The following is a 17,864-nucleotide window of genomic DNA, read 5'->3' as shown; positions in this document are numbered from 1 at the left end:
AACCTTTTTCTTTATTTACAACCAAATTCATACTTGAGCATAGGAAATTTCTTATCTGTGAATTTGAGATAATCTCAAGCCTAAAACATCAAAAATGTGTGTATACACATATTTTCATTTTCACATACACTTTTCCATTGTTTTTATATTGTAAATTCTAATAAATATTTCAATCTCATTACTTATTCCATTCCAGACCATCTTCTGTGTTCCAGCCAACTAAATATCCATGTCACCCACCACACGTCATTTATTGAGTTAATGTGTGAAAAAACTATAAAAATTATAAAGATGTACTTCAAAGTATTTTTGCTGTCACAATGGGTATGTTTTTGGTTTTGTGCATGAAACATGGCAGATATTTTTTTCCTGCTCTTTAGAAATCATGGCTCCTCAGTTTGAATGCCTCTCAATTCAAAACTCAACCTCACCAAAATAATTATATATGTAGCTTTAATTTTTTTATATGTACATGTATATATGAATATATAAAAGACTTGACTTTGCTAAAAATATAAGGAAAAATGCCAATAATGAAAGGGAATACAAATTACCAGAATTTGAAATATTTTTACTGAAAGCTTGATGCATTTGCAAGTGTCATGGGACAAGTAAGTAAATCTGGTCAATCATAATAACCATGTGGCTTTATTAGTTTCATTTAATGCATATAATCACATTATTAAAAACCTCATGAAGTACATAAGAAAATTAATAAGCATTTGTTTTAGTACTAGTGGAAAACATAGGAATTTTAGAAAGTCTCGATATATATCTCTTGCAAATGCCAAAGACTTACTACTCTGTTGAAACCTAAACTCATAATCAAGTGAATTAATTTATATTCTTAAATATTTTATTATATGTGCTACTTTTATACAGAATTATAACATATGCCCAATTGACATTAAATCCCATAGTATTTTTTTATTTACATAACCATGGTTATTGAATATGTCTAATAAGTATTGATTACATAATTTACTAATTATATAAACCACTATGTTTCTAGTGGAGAGATTATATGTGATGTACGCAGAAGAAAATCAAAGATACCAATTGATATTATGTAAGGATTATTATTGAACAAAACATTTCAAATCAATTTCCAAACCACTGAATTTACAATGTCAAAACAGATTCAGAATATTATGAAACTTATAAATCTTTCATTACAGAGATATGCACTAGCAGTTTTATTTTTATATTATTTAAGTAATTAAGGTTATTTTTGCCCTAAAACATTAAAGAAAAGTATCTTCTGAGTTAATGGTAGAATTATTATTTTAGGGATCTAATCATTTATTCCATCAATACACTTTGTATCTGTATAGTATTCTAAATGCTGTATTCCAATATGTAAATAAATAAAGTTTTAAAAAACTAATATTTTTGAAATATTTTTGTTCTTTCATAATGTTTTCCTTTAGCTAGCATGTTGGGTATATTTTTAGAAAGATATGTGTCTAGAATTCTTTGGAAGCTACTCTAAATTAAAGTCACATTATTTCCATGGTGTTAAATTCTACTGTTTGGAAAGTACATTTATCGTGTATTTTTTAAACTAATGAGCTATAAGGAAATACAGGGAATAATTCATATAACTGAAATATTTCAATTATGAGCAAAAAAAAATCATATGATCTTAAAGAGTTAATGAAGCCCCAATAATCCTGGCCATTGTAGACACTGGCCTAGAGTTAATATTCATTACAGATAACTTGTTTGATCTAATCTATTTTGCATTATTTCCTAGCTAAATCTGCCTATATGACTTTACTGACTCCTACTTAATGTTTATAGAGAGCTTTGAAGTTGGCAAGTGCTATAGCAGAATCCATTCTTACTAATTATCACATATAATGAGAATTCAGCAACATAGATTAAACCTCACTTTGCAAATGACATTTCTTAGTGTAGCCAATGTGAATGCGGCTTCTTTATTTTAAGCCTTGCATACTTGTCTATTTAGCAGTAATTAATTTGATATTCTTTGATATTTTCAAAGTTAAAAATTATTTTTTCATTTCTTAAAGTACCATTTTATCATGGAAAAGGCATTTATAACTTACAGATGTTCTAATCATTCCAAATAAAAATTAACCAGACATGAAAATGTCTGAGAGTATAGACAATTTTTTTCTATATAAACATTTTGTTTTCCTGAACTTAAGTAAATTTACAAGTTTCTATTTCACTGTAGGACAGAGAATGCTTGACAAAGATGGCTAGTCCCAAAAGTTGCCTTGGGTTTGCACCACTTCAGGCAAATCTGCATTTACTTAATTCCCAGGCGACCTAAGATTATCCAATCTAAAAAGGTATTTACTTACATGATAGAGATGAAGAGTTGCTTCTCCAGCAAAGCTTTAGGCAATCGAGTAACTATAATGAATTTCCTTGTCTTCTAGTTTTAACAAATTAATGAAATTCCTGCCTGTTTACTTATTTTCCTCCCTAAGTATTGACTCCATTTGGTAGGAATGTCCTTTTGGTACTTGTCTATTTGTCTGACTTCTGATGCACTTCATGTGGCATGACTGAGTCTACCGCTCTGCTTTTTCTGTTTTTCGTTTTCTGTTTTTCAGCTTTTCTAATCTTCCTGTGCCTAACTTCTACCCCTCAGTCAGATAAGAATAATTCATTCTGCTTCATAGTTTCCATCATACCCACTGCTGACAGTCATCCACAATCATGCTGATGATAGTTCAGTTTTCCAAATTAAGCGTTTTGGTTCACTTAACTATGTTAACTGCATAAGCTTTTTCCCTCTGAAACTACATTTTGATGGATGATAGCTTAGAAGCCAATGAAAAAGAGAGTTCAATTATTCAATTTATAGCACATTTTTTTTTAATACCACTTCCAGCATATTGCTAACTTACTGAAAATCAACCTATACCTTTCCACTTCTTAAAGGATGGCAGTCTGCTTTACAGCCAGAGCAATCAAGGTCCTCCATAACTTGACCAGTCCATCTTAACTCATATTGTTTGCGAGTAGATAGTGCTCTGTTTCCTTAGTAAGAATGTGAATTTCAAACTCAACACGTGTGCTACTTCCATTTTCCTCATTAGAAATGGTTTTCTTCTTTATTACATTTCCAATTTTTGTTTCCTTTAATGTCCAACTTTGATTTCATTAAGACTTTTTGAGTAACTAAAAATTTTGATTATTTACATTGTTTAACACAAAAATAATTTTTGAAGTTTTGGTTGTCTTATGTGTTTATCGTTTTACATCATTTTAAAAACACTGTAACCTATTTGAAAACCAGGAGCACAGTGTAGCATTCTTAAAAGGCCAAATCAGTCTTAAGTAGGTTCTCAATTCATATGATTTATTACTTTATTGAGACATGGCTATGTTATAAATTTGAACTCACAGGAACTATTGCTTAAAATATTAATATTATTACAGAATTTCTTCTTTAGTTAAAAACCCTTCAGTTATGTGTTTTACTTTAGAGATATTCTTTGTTGTGTAACCAAATTTGTATATTTGTTATTATTGCTTAAAAGTTGTGATTTTAAGAAATTGATAATAGAAGACTACGTTATGTATTTAGAAATAGGCAGAAGGATTGCTAATTTACAACATATAATATGGAAGACCTTGGTAAAAATTTAAACGTGATTGCATAAAACCAAAATTATCACTGTGTACTTTCGTCCTCAAACCAGTCCCTAAGGATCATGATGGTTCATTGTTTTCTGTTTCTTTTAGAAAAACCTATACAGATATAAGAACATATTTTGCATATGCATATGGATAGCTGTTGGCACATACACATAGGTATATATATAGATATATTTGACATATAAATGTATGTACATATATATACTTGTACTTTATCATTCACCTACATCTATGTCTACCTATCTATATATGAGACAGTGAGAGAAAATAATACATTTTGTGCTATTCATATTTATTTTTTAATTTGCTTTTCTCAAAGAAATGATATAGTTCTACAAGAGTAAATATATTTTAACTTATATTAATAGCAGCTGGAGAGTATTTCACAACGTTTGTATAATATAGTTATGCAATTAAATGCTATGTTTTTAAAAGCTACAAAAAATCCTCCTTTAATTATGATCTCCACCAATATTTATTATGTGATTTTTTCAACATAGAAGGAAAAGATTACTTAATCAAGAGGAACACATTAATCAAAACTTGAACTGACTTCATTTCTTAGTGTTCCTTATGTTTCTACAACAGAGAGGTGACATGCTCTTTCCTCTACCTGGAATGCTTTTTTCCATATCCATCTGGTACTTCCTACTCATTTCCTAAACTTCCGCTTAATACCAGTATGTCAAGGAAAGTCTCGCTGCCACTAAACCAAAGGATTTCACTGTATCTTATCACTTCAGTGCTTGACATTTAAAAATCTTATGACAATTATAATTACAAATTATTTGTGTATTTTTTGAATAATGTCTGTCTGCTTTTACTAGACTAAATTTCATGAGGTTGTCAGCTATGGTTGGCACTGTCTGTGGTAAACAATAGTCCCTCAAAAAGTATCTGACAGTTAATAGAAAATATCTGACAGTTAATTAACAAGATCTTGAAAAATTACAAGCTTTGGCATCATCAGCCGGTGCAACCTAGAAGTAGCTGCTTTGTATAAAGCCCAACACTATGCTAAGCACTTCACAGGATGTATCCTCTTAATCTTTACTACAACTTTTAGGTAGCTTTTACTATTAGAGTTTTACATAAGGAACCTCAGATCTAGTGTATATTGATTGCAAGTTCTAACCAGAATTATAAGAAAAATTTAAAGTAAAATTAGTTTTCTCTGAACTTTTATATTGAGGGCAAGTGTTCAATCACAAGAGTGATATAGAACAGACACCGATTTTTGTCGTTCAGTGACTGTGTTCCTGCCACAAGGTCAGCTCTGTGCTAACCTACCCTCTTTATTATATCTTCTGTTAATTGACATATCATTTTGCTTTTTTCCAAGTCTTAAAAATCTGCCTGGAGTTTTCAACTTGACTACACTGCAATATATATAACTTATTTGCAAATTTATAATTTCCAAAAGGATGTAGTGTGTTGAATTCTGTATAACAATGCAATTCATGTTATCTATATTATATATCTGCTTTCACTATTTTAAATTGTAGTTAAATATTTTTTCTTTTTATAGTTATTAACAGAATTATTGAGATATAATTAATATACCATATATGAATATATATGTATATATTTATAAATCTATATTATATATGTGTATATATAGTTTTACTACCATCAATATAATTTCTTGTTAGTACATTCACCCCAAAAAAGAAACCCCTTACCCATTTCTTACTCATGAGTAGTCACTTCCCCAAACCCCTTTTTGTCAGCTCCACAGAAACCATGAAATTACTCTTTGTCTCTACATATATTTATCCATTCTGTGCACTTCACATAAATGAATAATACAATACTGGTTACTTTGTAATTGGTTTATTTCATTTCATTTACCATAATGTTTCAAGTATTATCCATGTTGTACCATGTATCAGTACTTCGTTTTATAGTCACATATTCTATTACATAAAAGTAACACTTTTTATTTATGCTATTATTCTTCAGTTGATGGACATTTTGGTTGTTTCTGGTTTGGACTGTTATGAATAATAAATATTTTATGAATATTCATATATAAGATTTTGCACACATATGTATGCACAGACATATATATTTATTTCTCTTAGGTATATAGTAGGAGTGGAATGGCTTGGTCATGTGTTATGTATATGTTTAATATTTTAAGTGATCATTAAACTGTTTCTAAAGCAGCTGTATTACATTCCCACCAGCAAACTATAGTATGAGAAATGAAATATAAATTCTCCACATTCTTGTCAACACTTGTTATTATCTATCTTTTTTATTATAGACATGTAGCAGGCATGAAGTAGTATCTTTGCATGGTTTTAATTTGCATTTCCCTAATGACTACTGATATAGTGAAACTTATTATATTTTTATTGAGTATTTGTACATTTTTGGAATAAATATTTAAATCTGTTGCCCAATTTAATTGAGTTATATTTTTTCTTTTTCTTTTTTTCTTTAATTTTACTTTAATTTCTGGGACAGGTGTCACTTATTCTAAAATCGACCATATAATTAGAAGTAAAATAGTCCTTTGCAAATGCAAAAGAATGGAAATCATACCAAACAGTCTCTCAGACCACAGTGCGGTCAAATTAGAACTCAGAATTAAGGAACTCACTCAAAACTGCACAACTACATGGAAACTGAACAACCTGCTCCGGAGTGACTACTGGGTAAATAATAAAATTAAGGCAGAAATCAAGAAGTTCTTTGAAACCAATGAGAACAAAGAGCCAATGTACCAGAATCTCTGGGCCACAGCTAAAGCAGTGTTAAGAGGAAAATGTATAGCACTAAATGCCCACATCTGAAAGTTGGAAAGATCTCAAGTCAACAGCCTAACATCACTACTAAAATAGCTAGAGAAGCAAGAGCAAAGAAATCCAAAAGCTAGCAGAAGACAAATAACTAAGATGAGAGAAGAACTGAAGGAGATAGAGACACCAAAAACCCTTAAAAAAATCAATGAATCCCAGAGCTGGTTTTTTGAAAAATCTAATAAAATAGATAGACCACTAACTGGACAAATAAAGAAGAAAAGAGAGAAGAATCAAATAGACACAATAAAAAATGATAAAGGAGATGCCACCACTGACCCCACAGAAATACAGACTACCATCAGAGAATACTATAAACACCTCTACACAAATAAACTAGAAAATTTAGAAGAAACTGATACATTCCTGGACACGTACACATTCCCAAGACTAAATCAGGAATAAGTTGAATCCTTGAATAGACCAATTACAAGTTCTAAATTTAAGGAAGTAATTAACAGCCCATCAACCAAAAAAAAGCCCAGGACCAGATGAATTCACAGCCGAATTCCGCCAGAGATACAAGGAGGAACTGGTACCATTCCTTCTGAAATTATTTCAAACAAATGAAAAGGAGGGACTCCTTCCTAATTTTTTTTAATGTGGCCGGTATCATCCCGATGCCCAAATCTGGGAGAGACAGAACAAAAAAGAACACTTCAGGCCAATATCCCTAATGAACATCGATGCGAAAATCCTCAATAAAATACTGGCAAACTGAATCCAGCAGCACATCAAAAAGCTTACCTACCATGATCAAATCGATCGATTTGATACCATGATCAAATCAAATCGATTTCATCTCTGAGATGCAAGTGTGGTTTAACATATTCAAATCAATAATCACAATCTATCGCATAAGCAGAACCAGTGACAAAAACCACATGATCGTCTCAATAATTGCAGAAAAAGTCTTTGATAAAATTTATGTGAAAAACTCTCAATAAACGAGGTATTCATGGAACATATCTCAAAATAATAAGAGCTATTTATGACAGCTCTTATAAGAGAGAATAAATAGAAGAATAAATAGAATAAGAATAAATAGAATAAGAGCTATTCACAGACAATCATACTGAATGGGCAAAAGCTGGAAGTATCCCCTTTGAAAACTGGCACAAGACAAGGATGCCCTCGATCACCACTCTTATTCAACATAGTATTGGAAGTTCTGGCCAGGGCAATCAGGCAAGAGGAAGAAATAAAGCATATTCAAACAAGAAGAGAAGATGTCAAACTGTCTGTGTTTGCAGATGATATGATTGTGTATTCACAAAACCCCATCATCTCAGCCTGAAAACTCCTTAAGCTGATAAGCAACTTCAGCAAAATGTCAGGATACAAAATCAATGTGCAAAAATTACAAGTATTCCTATACACCAACAATGGACAAGCAGAGAGCCAAATAATGAATGAGTTAATCGTTTTTATCATTGAATTGCAACAATTATTTATTGATACTGGGAACAAATTCAATATCAAACACATGAGTCACAAATATTTTCTCATTCTACATGTTGTCTTTTTACTTTTTTTCTTTTTTTTTTTTTTTTGTTTGAGACAAGGTCTTCCTTCTGTCGCTAAGGCTGGAGTGCAGAGGTGCGGTACAATCATAGCTCGCTGCAGCCTCAACCTCCTGGGCTCGTGAAATCCTTCTACTTTAGCCTCCCAAGTAGCTGGGACTCCAGGCCTACAGGCATGTATCACCATGCCTAGCTAATTTCATTTGTATTTGTGTGTGTGTGGCAACAATATTTTGCTGTGTTGCCTTGGCAGGTCCTGAATTACTGGTTTCGAGGGATCCTCCCCCCTCGACCTCCCAGATTGCTGGGACTACAGGTATGAGTCACCGCACCCAGACTCACTTTCTTAATTGTATTGTTTGGATTACACTGGTGCAAAAGTAATGGCCACTTTTGCCAAGGTAATGACAAAAACCACAATCATTTTCTTGCACCAACCTAGTAGTACCAAATGTATGTTTGTATGTGTCTGTCTTGTACCTAAGAAAGTATTGCCTAATCTAAGGTCATGGATATGTACTGCTATGTTTTCTTCAAAAGGTTTTAGTTTTAGTTTTACTTTTTAAACTTATTTAAAAACATTCAATTCATAATTTTCATCATGTACAACTAAAAATTTGTTTATGTTTTCTCATCTATCTATCCATGAATGAGAATGATTACCTAGTTCCTTGAAGCTGCAAGTGCAGAGTGTAATTCTGTTACATTTTAGAGGTAACTATAAAAACATCAATTCAACCTAATCAATGTTGTCAAATGGAAACATTTGTTGTATTTATTTCCTTGTCTTTCTTTTCTTTTTCTTTCTTTTTTTTTTTTTTTTTTTTGAGATGAAGTCTCACTCTGGTGCCCAGGCTGGAGTGCAGTGGCTCCATCTCTACTCACTGCAACCTCCACCTCCCAGGTTCAAGCAATTCTCCTGCCTCAGCCTCCTTCCCAAGTACCTGGGATTACAGGCGCCTGTCACCACACTCAGATAATTTTTGTATTTTTAGTAGAGACGGGATTTCAGCATGTTGGCCAGGCTGGTCTCCGACTCCTGACCTCAGGTGATCTGCCCACCTCGGCCTTCCAAAGTGCTGGGATTACAGCCTTGAGCCACTGTGCCAAGCCAATTTGTTGTATTTCTATATGGTTAACCATATGTTTAACTTCCAGGATTTCTAAATGTGAACTTCAGTCTCAATAATTTTTATTTTATTTTATTTGTATTTGTATTTATTATTTTGCATTTGAGCATCCTTAAAATTGACAAACTGACTATTTAACCTTTCCTCTAATTTGCTCACAGTAATGACCTATCAGCCATTTATTAACATAGAAATTGTGGCTCTATATTATTCTATAATGAATTCATTTTCCTTTGTTATATATTACAGTGAGCACACTGTTAAAATAATGCCGTTCTGGAAACATTTAGAACCTTCAAGAAAAGTAACATTATACTATTTAATATGACTTTTGTTTTTAAATATAACTTTTATATAAGTTACGGTTTTAGTCATGTAAATCTCATTCCAAGTGGATTTTGATAGAGTGATGTAAACTAAAGATTAGTCTGCACCATTATAGCATTCAGTCAACATACTGACTTAAGAGGAAGCTTTAAATTTCGCCTTTCTTATGTCTGTCAGTGCCAGTGAGTACATGGTCCTAAGTGCTCTGTTTCATCCACATTTTCAATCCTATGTTAGGTTTCTTACTGCCAAAGAAGATCTAATGAGCCATTTATAATTTGAAAGAATTCTTGAATATTTTATCTCTATATTCACAGGCTTTATTTTTTCACTCAATGCAAATTTCTGTTTACTCTAAAAATCTAGTGCATAAACTTCTTAAACAATGGGAAAAACATAATTATAAACTAGAAAAATGTACTATATTTTAAATTTGAAAAATATTTAAATGACTATGTTATCTCAAAAGGGTAATCTGGGAAAATCTTATGAGTAGGCTTCAACTCTCTCTCTTTAATAACTTTAACTTAAATTACAATATCCTCAGCACCACAATTTAGATATTCTCCATTTGACACTGGATACACCCATACCTAGCTGAAAATGGGCCTGTCTTCATACCTATCAAATTCAGCTCTTTAGTCTCCAGCAAAACATCTTACTGCTATGTTCCATTCACTTAGTGGCTACCAGTGGATGTTTGTAGGTGATAGGTAATTAATAATTAATCTATTTAGAGGTGATTTTTTATTTATATATATATATTCTTGCAAATTAAATACTTTATATTTATTTTGCAAAGCACCAAATCTCAATCATTACTCAATTTCCAAAAATTACAATTTGTAAGCATTTTACTCAGCCCTTTTTAGGAATTGCAACCAATTCTTCTCAAATCACAAACCTGAGAAAGCTATCTTCTAAATCACTGTATTTCTATACATTTTGGAAAATCAGGCCTCAGGACTCAGATGATATTTTTTTTTTCCACATTGAACATTGTATGTCACTGTATCACTTTCAAGTGTTTTTCTAGTTTAATGACCTTCTCTAATTTAATCTAAGACATAGTTTCATTTTAATATATGATGCTATAAAAATAAGGCTTAACTTTAAAATTTCAGATATGTTAGTGAGATTCTGAACAGATTTTACAGAAACCGCTTATTTGGCTTTCTAAGTAAAGTATGAATTTGCCAGGTTCTAGGTTTTTGTTTGTTAATTCTTTTGTTTTGTTTTGTTTTTTGAGACGGAGTCTCGCTCTGTCACCCAGGCTGGAGTGCATTAATTCTAAGCAGTTTCTACTTATTGGTCTTATTTAGTTAAATGTTAAATGGGCTTCCTGAAAAGGAATAAGAATAGAAAATTGATTCAAAGAGATGCGTTACCAATAAAATACGAAGAACAAAAAAGTATGGTTAATAGTTTAATTTTACTTATCTGCTTTCAAAAAAACTCTCCCAAATGTTACATATATATATATATATATATAAAATTGAAAAATTGCAAGTTAAAATTATTCATATTCATTTTAAATACACATTCTGGCTTTTTTAAACTTTTATTTTAGGTTCGGGGTACATGTGAAGGTTTGCTATATATGTAATCTTGTGTCATGAAGGTTTGTTGTACAGATTATTTCATCACCCAAATATATTTTGGTGACTATATATGTGTGTATGTGTGTTTATGTGTGTGTGCATGTGTGTATTGATGGCTGATGTGATACTTCAGTTCTTGTTTTCTTAATTTAAAATAATTTAAATGAGAGACACACTGTAAAGGAGATGCAGCATGGAGTATTTCATTGTGAAAGAAAAATAATATTTTGAAAGTAAAGTGCAGAATAGACAGCACGCCCCGAGAGAGAGATTTCAGGGCAGGCTGCTTGTAAGGGTGAGACAGCAAAGACCGGCACTAGGGAGAGTCCCTTTTTGGGAGTCTTACATGATTGTTCATAAGGAGGTGGAAAGTGGTGTTGCTAGTAAGCATGTTCTAGGTGGTTCTCTGGGCGCACATGTACAGTAGCCGTACATGCTTGTTCACACATAGCATGTTTCATTAGCAACTTAAATCTCCACCCCGGGGTGGGTTTTTTACTATTAAGATGAGCGAAGCGTCAGTTTGAGGATAGGTAAAATCAAAGTGCTCCTGCCCTGTAGAGGGGAAAGTCCCTACTGAAGATAGCTTTGCTTGAATAAGCTCAATTAAAATGTGAATGTTGAGGCTTATTGTGTTGACGGTAAGGTCACCACGGTGGCTGCGTCCCAAGAACATGGTCATTTCTTTGACTACCTTTCCTGCTCCAGGTTCCCCCTAAGAGATCTTAGGAACTATGATCATACGGGAAGTTGAGGGGTTAAGTAAGGTTGTCTGAAGCTGCCTCCTGCTGAGTGGGGCACCGACCCTGCCCACCCTAGGCCCCAAAGTCTCTTCCTGCCTGATCTAATGGAGTAGAAACCATGTTGTCTATGGGACTGGTGGGTAACTTGCTGGCAGCCAGAGGTTGAAAGCCCTTGCAAAACCATCATGGAGAAGTGGAGTTGCTGTAAGCAAGAGCAAAAATTAAGTGAACATTTTAAACAAAGTTGGACCAAAAGTTAAAGCTAAAAGTATGGTAATGACTGACACCACTAAAAGCAGCGAGGCAGACAATAACCATTCCTTCCAAGTTCCCTTAGACTTTCCTGAAGATTCAATTTTGTCTGCATAGGTAATCATATTTTTGACATTTTCTTGGATAAAACCAGACTGATTGACAGAAAAACAGCATTCTTCTTTTAGATACAAAGTGGTACTCCTTGCCTGGCTCTGAGAAGACCTAAGCCTCTTTGGTTCGGTAGGACTACAGTGGCCAGGGAGTCTAGCAATTGTTTGAAGTCCAGTGAGGCCCTTAGCCACTTTTTGGAGGGCCACTATGGTCTTCTGAGACTGTTTTATTTCTGCGAGGCACTGATGCTCTGCCTCCCATGGCTGACTGGGTTAGTCCCAGAGGAGAAGATAGTACTTACTGCAAAGGAATAAAAGGTCCTGCTCAGAGGTGGATCTTGTGATATTGGTACATGGGGAAAGGAAGAGATGTTTTAATCCATGTGAAAGTTAAATAAGGAGAAATGTAGGCAATGGAGCATCACCCCTTGCATAGTAGAGGAAGTTGTAGATAGGCCAAAGGTCTCACAAACCCCCAAAATTCCATGTGATAGTGAAATTTGTGCCGCAAAAGTATTTTGCATTAAGATAGTAAAAGTAATAGAAGTTTGGTGGCCATGGGTTTATCAGAGGGTAGTAGAGTTGGGTGGTGGTGTTCATAAGTATTTTTTTTAAAAATCAGATCCCCCTTTTAGGGTCTCATCATAAGCTGTATAGATGACTCACTGACAAATGTTTGGTTACACTGACTGTCTCTTAGAGTTTTTCTATAAAAGTAGTGGAACTGGCATTGTTGTTATAAAAACAGAAGGGGAATTCCTGCAGGTAAAAGGTAAGGTAAGAAAGCAATTTTCCCTTTGGCAGAGTGGAGCTATTATGAATAGTTAAAAGTGGAAAGTTGAACTGGCCATAGCCAATTTCAAGAAAGTCTCTTTGTATTGCTTGTTTAGTCAGATATTCTCATATTATGGGCCAATGGGTTTGTACCAAGAGGTGTATAGAAGTTTTGGCCCAGTTTTCTTGAGGCACAGGTTTGGTATATTTTCAACTTTCAGTAGTCATGCAAAGTCAGCAAGTCTAAATTAATTTTAATAAGCTAGCCAAGAATGCCTAAAATACAATGAGTAAATAAGAGAAAAATAAGAACATTACTTATCTCTTAAGGAGGTCTCACTGCAAGTGTTTTCTTGAATAGAAGCTGGTGCTTAGGCAATCATAATTGTTCGATGTTTGGGTGCTGGCTGTTTCTTGGACAGGAGCTCTAGATCCTCCAGAGCTTCACAGGAATAGCTTGGAGTCTATGTTGTGGGTTTCTGTGATAACTTAAAAGGAGTAACTTTTTACTTTTGTTAAGAGCATCCAAGGCCCCATACCCCTAGGTTTTACTGCAGTTGAAGTTGGTCAGCTGTAGGGTAGAGTGAAAATCCTAGTTTGGGGTTTGCTATTAACACTGATGACAATGTAGTGTTTGGCAGGCAGAGGTCCAGCGCAGAAAGTGAAGGCTGATAGGCATACCCATGAGCCAAGCTGAACCACGAGGGGTCCAGGGCGTCCCTTTGAAACTCCATTAAACTGAGACCTTAGGAGTTCATGGGTGTTTGCCATGCGTCGTCCTGGGTCTCACAGTGCTGGCCGTCTCCAGGCCCAGCTGAGATGGCCTCTGCTCCCAGCTGGGGGTCCCTGATGACTTGTCAACAAGTCTTCCCTTACCTCACTGATTTGCCATTTTGACGCCCAATGATAATGCTTTGAATGCCTGGGTGTACTCACCATGACTGTGAATCCATGTGGACATGCACCTGTGCTCAACATGGATGGCCTCTTGCAAAGTCTCCCAAAAGAGTCTCAGAACACATAGAGCCTAGAGGGACAGGGCACTGTTCGCAAAATTAGATTTAAAGTGTCCAGGTGATCAAAAATTTTTAAAGAGATTACTTGTTTAACAAACAAATTACAGTGGCCAATTATTACTGGTCAGGATGGTCCTGAATGGGACAGCAAAACAAACAGTGAGATAAAAACAGCAAAAGAATCCAAAGACTGAATAATCAGGACATTTCATCTGAATAAGGTAATTATTAATATTGCCAAAGCAGCAGCAAAATGGAAAGTAATCACAAGTACTTGCTCAGAGAATGTGAGTTATTTAAAAGGTCCTCCTCAAAAAGCTAAATAAAATAAAGCTAGGAAAAGCAGTGATAGTCAACCAGGTAGCCTGGTACTGCCATAATACCCATCACGGGTGAAGGGAAAGTGTAATCAATGAAGCAGACAAATGTCTATCCAGGTTGTGGCACCAGAAATGCTGATATGATACCTTGGTTCTTGTTTTCTTAGTTTAAAAGAATTTAAACAAGAGACACACAGCAAAAGAGATGTAGCATAGACTATTTTATTGTGAAAGAAAAAGAATATTTTGAAAGTGACGTGCAAAAGAGACATACAATCTGAGAGAGCATTGCTGCTCATAAGGTCAAGACAGCAAAGACTGGAAGTACGAAGGCTTTCTTTATGGGAGTCTTACATGATTATGCATAAGGAGGTGGAAAGTGGCATTGGTCAGAAACATGTTCTAGGTGGTCCTATGTCTGCACATGCACAGTAGCTGTACATGCTTGTTCATAGATGGCATGTCTAGTTGGCATATGAAATCTCCACCCAAGAGTGGGTTTTTAACTTTGATAATGAGCAATGGGTCAGTTTGAGGACAGGTAAAATCAAAGTTCTCATGCTGTCTAGCAGGGAAAGTCTCTACTGAAGATAGCTTTGCTTGAATGAGCTCAAATACAATGCGAGTGCTGAGGCTTATTGTGTTGATTGTGTTGATGGTCAACACAGTTGCTGCATCCTGAGAACATGGTCACTTTCTTGACTGCCTATCCTGCCTATTGTGTATATGTGTATATACATACATATATTTGGTGACAACAGATAATATATGTATATATATTGAATGACAATGTATTATTTATTTCATAGAGTAAGGTTTGGCTAATGCTAAATCTGCTATTTTATTTGTGATTCTATGATGCATAAAAAGATATATAAATAAATACGTGGATAGGTGTCTAGATGTAACTGTTTACTGTTCAACATCTGTCATTAAAATGTCAATTAAAGGTGTTCAATATATGCTATGAAAATGTCAATTATTTTACTATATTGACTGAGATTTTAATTACCCTCTTTATGTTATTTTTCAAGGAAATTTAATATGTAAGGAGCCTTGAAAGTCTGTAAATCTAGCTCTTATTTTGCATCAGAATCAACTAATGTCTGAATAACATCAAAATATATATAGCTATTAAGTATGAAAATAAACACTAAAATTTTTAGTTTTAAAATTTCCTATAATCCTGAGTATTGTGTTTGCTATTATGCAAAACTTGTATCATAAACATAATTATCTTACTTCTAAATGATACTTCATGTTGCATCTTATATTTAAGAAGCTGGAATCATCTTCTGCCTTCCACCCAACCTATGTTTCTTCACTGAATTCTTATTACTGAAATGATTACTCTACGACTAGAAATATTTATGGGTACTAGTATAAGGATCTCACTAAAACTCCTAAGTAATTGCAAGTTCATTTTATTTTTCAAGCTATAAAGTTACATAACATACTAATACAGATTAAGCCTCTTTACTATGATGTCTTATTGAAGTAGCAGTTTGCAAATGAAAGATTATATATTCTTGTAATAAAAATATATTAATATTATGATATATTCTCGTAATGGCAGTGAAGAAACGTAACTGACAATTGTTGAATGAACAAAATAAGGAAGACTTTCTTTATGTTATACCTCAAGGTAACATTTTACCTAAATAATATAAAATTCTATTAGTGGCTATATTATTCCATATCATTTACTTTGTATCTGGCTTTACTGTTTTCTAGTAGAAATCAAATTAAACTAGTGCTTATGCGCTGGTTTAATAACTATCCCAGCAGTCTGCAGTACATAAGGGAACCACCAATGAAGAGATCACTTGAAGGCTACATTCTGGATCATATATTATTTGAGCCCTATACAACTATATAGATTATGCAATTCAAACACTCCAAACATTATATGAATAAAAGAAATACTGCAGTCATTACTGACTTTTCTGTGTTTGTATTAGAAGACATATTATAGCACAAATCTTCTGGGTTTTTGTTTAACTTTTATTTTAGGTTCAGGGGTACATAGGATGGTTTGTTGCATAGTTAACCTCATATTGTGGGGATTTGTTGTACAGATCCCTTCATCACCCAGGTACTAAGCCTAGAATTCAATAGTTATTTTTTTTGCTCCTTTCCCTCCTCTCATCCTCCACCCTCAAGGAGGTGTCTGTTGCTCCCTTCTTTGTGTTCATGAGTTCTAATCATTCAGCTTCCACTTAAAAGTGAGAACATGCAGTATTTGGTTTTCTGTTCCTGCATTCATGTGATAAGGATAATAGTCTCTAGTCCCAGCCATGATCCCACACAAGACATGACCTCACTTTTTATGGCTGCATAGTATTCCATTGTGTATATGTACCACATTTTACTTATTCAAACTGTCATTGGTGGGAATTTAGGTTAATTCCATGTCTTTGCTATTGTGTATAGTGCTGCAATGGACGTTCACATGCATGTATCTTTATGGTGGAATGATTTATATTCCTCTGGGTATACTGTATGTGTGACAGATTGTGTTTTCCAAATTTAGCCACCATCACAGTATCTCCCAGCTAATACACTCTTCCACTCTGTTCCCTTCATCAAAATTCAGAGCTGAATACTTTCTTGTTGAATCTGAGCTAGGCTTATAACTTCTTGTAATCAATAGAATGTGATCAAATGATAATGCATTATTTTGGAAGTTGGGTCAGAATAAGGCATCCAGCTTTCACCTAGCTCTGAGGATAATACCTCTCATAGTATTTCCACTCAGATACTGATGTCATATTCTGATAAGCCCCGGTCACATGAAGAGGTCACCTCTAGATGCTGTGTGGACAATCCCAACTACTCCAAAACTTCAGCTGACCCATCTGGAGGTCAAGATGTCACTGAAGAAGATATCTGGGAAGTAAATCTTTCAGACCTAATTGTTCAACTTTCAATCATTCAGGTCTTCAAAGGCAAATCCTGAATGTTGTGGAGCAGAGAAAAAGCCACCACCGCTGAGACTTTTCTAATTTTTTTTCCCAAAAGAATCTGCAGTACTATAGGCTTTTTATAATTTTATATCACTAAATTTTGGGGTGATCATTGTGCAGCAATAGTAACTCTAATACCACTGTAAAAAAGACACATGTTGAATATGAAAGTTGGAGGACACCAAGATTTCAACTTGTATGACACACATGTTATATGAAGTAGAAGGCTGAAATTATAGCCTGGATCTTTTATTTTATTTTTTCTTAGAGCAGAAAACCAATCCCAAAACACCACAATAACCTGCCCTCTTATCCTGCTTCTAACAGCAAATGGTTATTTGAAAATGAGTGCATTTTTTACCTATTTATATAATTATCTTAATTTTTGCCTGGATTACAATCTAGGAAATCTATGTCTTGAGTAGATAATATATATTCAGTTATGCACAAATATAATTAATTATCCAGCTAATATTTGAAGAGGTTTTTTTTTGTTGTTGTTGTTCACCAGGTTTATCTGGAAGCATTAACTTTCACAGAGCTTTGTATTGAAATAACATTTAAGGTAAAGTCTGGAATTGATTATCTTGCTGAGGCTTATCTATGAGGTAGACTATGTATATGTATATTTGTGTCAAAAATGAAATATGTGT

The sequence above is a fragment of the Macaca fascicularis genome, chromosome 8 (genome assembly GCF_037993035.2).
Source record: "Macaca fascicularis isolate 582-1 chromosome 8, T2T-MFA8v1.1".
Lineage (NCBI taxonomy): Eukaryota > Metazoa > Chordata > Mammalia > Primates > Cercopithecidae > Macaca > Macaca fascicularis.
This window is presented reverse-complemented; position numbering follows the sequence as displayed.